The sequence below is a fragment of the Myotis lucifugus genome, unplaced genomic scaffold, assembly GCF_000147115.1.
Source record: "Myotis lucifugus unplaced genomic scaffold, Myoluc2.0 scaffold_674, whole genome shotgun sequence".
NCBI lineage: Eukaryota > Metazoa > Chordata > Mammalia > Chiroptera > Vespertilionidae > Myotis > Myotis lucifugus.
In genome coordinates, this window is record NW_005871722.1 from 12,791 (window position 1) to 17,241 (window position 4,451).

The 4,451-nt window shown below is 57.7% G+C and overlaps 1 protein-coding gene across 1 annotated transcript in view; it reads right to left on the minus strand.

Annotated features, from left to right (window-relative positions):
• The window catches only part of ITPR1 (inositol 1,4,5-trisphosphate receptor type 1), a gene marked incomplete at its 3' end in the record, with an annotated part of 121,723 nt that overhangs the window by 8,655 nt on the left and 108,617 nt on the right, over positions 1-4,451 (minus strand). The window lies entirely within an intron of this gene.

Consider the following 4,451-nt stretch of genomic DNA (forward strand, 5'->3'; position numbering starts at 1 on the left):
AGAGAACAAAGCAGAGTCCCACCACCAGGAAGGAAACGTCTTTAGTGGCTCAGGGGCGGAGCGTCGACCTAGGAACAGGGGGTCACAGTTCCATTCGTGGTCGGGGCACAGGCCCGGGTTGTGGGCTCGATCCCCAGTCGGGGGCGTGCAGGAGGGCAGCTGATCCATGATTCTCTCCATCATTATTGATGTTTCTATCGCTCTCTCCCTCTCCCTTTCTCTCTTAAATTAATGAAAAAATTATATATGTATTTTAAAAAAGGTTCATCCACAGACAGGAAGACAAAGAGAGTGCACACCACGGGGGCTCGGGCAAGAGGCGGGGTGGTGCTGACAGAAGGGGCTCGGGCAGCCCCCCCAGGGCCTAGCGCTGTCACCCCCACTCCCTGACGGGGCCTCCCCTGGGTGCAGGCATGTCCATGTCCTGTCCCCACCCCTGTGCCTGTCTCGGAGGCTGAGGACCGGCTCCCCTGCGACATCTCTGGGGAGAAAGGCTGCTGTGGGCAGGGCTACCCCCAGCGGCGCCTCAGAACCCCCTGAACTCGGGTCCTGGCCCCACTCCTGCAGACCATGCTGACACCCCCTCCATTTCATTCGTTCTAAACAGAGAGAGAGAGAGAGAGAGAGAGAGAGAGAGAGAGAGAGAGAGAGAGAGGAGAGGGTGCCCCAGGGAAACCTGGGTCCTGGAGGTGGGCGGGGCCAAAAGGAGGCGGAGCTGGAGGAAAGGCCACGCCCCTGTGAAGGCAGAGCCCACAGCTGGGCCGGGAGCTGGTGCCCCATGGGATGCTGGGCCCCACCAGGGCTCCTGGACCAGGCCTGCACCAGCACAGCCGGCTGGTTCACGGTGCAGGTGGGGCCCTGCAAAGAGGCCACGGCTCAGGCTGTGAGGAGGGACCTTGGTCTCCTTTGAGGTGCTCCAGCGACAGGGCACCTCCGGGGCAGGGGTTGGAAGCTGGGCACCAGCTGTGAGACTCGGGGCTGTCAGTGCAGCTTAACCACCCATTTGGAGGTCGACCCCCAAGGTGGGAAAAAATGTTTTTATTGATTTCAGAGAGGAAGGGAAAGGGAGAGAGAGAGAGAAACGTCCATGATGAGAGAGAATCATTGACCGGCTGCCTCTTGCTCGCCCCACACTGGGGATCCAGTCCACAACCCTGGCATGTGCCCTTGATGGGAATTGAACCTGGGACCCTTCAGTCCGCAGGCGGCCGCTCTACCCACTGAGCCGCACCCGCCGGGGCCGAATTATCTTTCTTCCTTGAACGTCTCACGGAGGATTCGGAGACAAGGATGGCGGTGTGCAGCTTCAGGGTCACTCTCTAAGCGGGAGGACTGCTTCACGCTGTCCACTCACGGGGCAGAAGGGAGACACCAGGGGGTCGTGCGACCGGCCCTCCTGCGGCCCTGGGCTCTCTGTGCCACCTCTAGCCGCCCCACGCTCTGGGCTCCTGCCCCCGGGCCTGGCTCAAGGAGATATTCATCAGGCTCCTTCCTGCTAAAACATTGCATAATGCCTGCTGTATTGTCAGTAAACTTCATTTCATAACTCCTAACAGGCAAGTTCTCTAACTGTGACCGACTCAGACACACAACGCTTGCAGGCAGGAGACAGGCAAGCACACCTGGCATATAATTTGGTTAAAAAAAAAACCACACGCAACAACCACCACCACCACCACCAGCCTTTCCCAACGCTGCCTCCGACGAGGACTTCTGCCCTGTTTCCTTGAGGGGAAGGTCACTTATGGCAGCAAGTCGCAATTTTGAAAAGTATAATCACCTCAATAAGCTATGTCACCTCAGACAACAGCTACATAAACACAACACGTAATCCCCAAAGCAAGAGGGGATGTTTAGTAAATGAATGGAGTGACTTTCTCAGCACATGTTTATTATCAAAGTTAATTTTTTTTTACATGCAAGGTCATTCTCCATGACCACACACTGGGGGGGAGCGCGTCGCCTCCTCTCACCTCAGGCCCACCCCTGGGTGCTGCGCCTCCATCCAGGTGGTTGGCAATGATCGGATGTTGCCTGGCTTTGAACTTGGAAACAAAAGATTGCCCTCTATGGTCATTCACAGCTTGTCTTTGATCTCAAGTCTTCCCGATGCTTTTAGACAACAGAAAACTCAATGCAACAGGAAACCCAGATTTCACATGGCTGGCTTTGAAACAGAAACTCAAAATGAGCCTCAAGCCACAGAACCCCGTGTCCTTCCCGGGGAGGCCGCCGGGCATCAGGACTGTGGTCCCTGAGAGCATGTAAGTCACCGAAGCACTCACTTTCAACACAGGACGTGCTTAACGTTTCACTGAGGGATGAGTTTCTGCTGTAAATGAAGGAGAGTATACTTTGTCTCACTCTTAGATAAGGAGGCCACGGACTTCCTGGTGTTACCATTTCTGGTGTATGATAACAGCAACCACTCATATCTATCCACCCACCACCCATCCCTGCATCCACCCACCCATCCATAGATGGACGCACTGACTGACCAATGGGCCAACACATGTCCATCCACCCGTTTACCAATCCATCTATCATCTATCTGTCCATCTATCTATTCATCCATTCCTCCATCCTTCCTTCCAAACATCCATCCACCCATCCTTCTATCCTTCCATCCACCCACCTATCCATCTATCATCCATCCATCCACCCAATATCAACCTATCCACACACCTACCCCTCCCTCCCTCCCTTCACCCACCTGTCCATCTACCCTTCAATCCATCCGTCTGTCCCTCCATCCATGTGTGCCATTGGCCAGCACAGACACTAAACACCCTTTGTTTTCAACATGCATTCCTCTACCACCTCAGGGCTCCTGGAGTGTTCCCTCAAAATAAGCTCTCTCCCACCACGGACCATCCCCGCAGAAGGGCCATGCCGTCTGCCTTACGGCCCAGTCGTCGGCATGTCAAAGGGAACTTCTCATCTCTAACCCTGGTCCGTCTCCAGCCCCTGCTCCCCACTCAGCACGCAGAGCGGGGAGCAGACGAGCCCGAAGGGGCTTGAAACCCGGGGCTGGGCTCGGAAAGCCCACGCCGGCAGCCCAGAGCCCTTCGAGAAAAAACGGAGCTGAAACGCAGTGACCTCGCTTGTCAGCAGAACCGTGCTCACCCCCACCCGCTAACTCAGTGCCTTTACACGGACATTTGTTTTAGAAACAAACTCAGCAGTCAAGTTACGTAGCTTCCCCTACACTGCCCAGAGCAAGTCCATGAGAACGCAAATTCACTGAAATAAAACCCCACGTGTTCTCACTTGACTCGTTACACAACCTCCGTCATTATGGAATAATCTAGCACGAGAGAGAGCGAGAGCGAGCGAGAGAGAGCGAGGGAGAGAGAGACTCCCAGGCCCTGCCCTCGCCCCTGCCGCCAGTGCCCAGCAGTAAACAGCCCGCTGCGTTCATTGGCCATCGCGCTGAAGGTCACACATCAGCATGAGCCTAAATTCCAGGAAAAAGACGCGCTTATGTAACTGCCGCCTGGATGCTGGCAGGTGCCCAGCCAGTCCCGCGCAGCCTGGGAAAGTAGGACAGCGCCGCGGGCCTCGGCGGCACGAGCGCGCCCCCTGCCGGCGCCCCTGAGGAACGCTGTGCCTCTCCTGGCCTGAGCGTTACAGGTTCTCGGTCCCAGGACGGTGATGCAGCGGGACCTCCCCTCAGATGCACGCCAGGGCAGCCGGTCCAGGGCCGCCGCACAAGCCGGGACACGTCCTTCTCCAAGACACACGCGTGGGCCGCGGCGGCTTCTGCTCTGGGTTGGGACGCCTCCCCGGAGGCCGCCCGGCAGTCAGAGCAGCGCTGCACAGTTTAGAGAGTGGCCCGCGCGACCTCCTGAGCTCCCTGCTCCAAGGTTCCCCACGACATGCTCTGCGTACCCCCCTTCTCCCTCCCACGCTGCTCCTCAGGGCGGGGGGCTCCCATCCAACACTGTCTGCACCACTGGCCGCCCTCCAGGAAACCAGGAGCCCAGAGCCGACACTGGTGTTAGGGCGCCACTCCCTCCAGGCCCCGCGCCGCGTCCGGAGTGGAACAGACTCCGAGTATGGGGTCTCCAGGACGTCTTCAGCACCACCGCCGTCCGGCACAGCCACGATGGGAAGGCGGGCCTCTCTGGGCTGATGGAAACGCTCCATCTTGATTTGTGTGGATACGTTGGCACGATGCAGCAAGCTGTCCACCCGTGAGCAGGACATCAATGCCCGAGGTTTCCGCCCCCGCCCTCCCCTGCACCCTCCGCCCTCCCCTACACCCTCCGCCCTCCCCTGCACCCTCCCAAGCTTCCCCGAGGAGATGGCAAACCCAGGAAGTGAGGGATGGAGACCTCTCTCTTTTTTTTGTCCGAAACCAGAAAGGAAGGGGACCTCCTGTTCTTGGGTTTCCAGGGAAGATTTATTCCTGGAAAAAGCTGGCCTGCTCCCACACCCAGGCCCCTTCC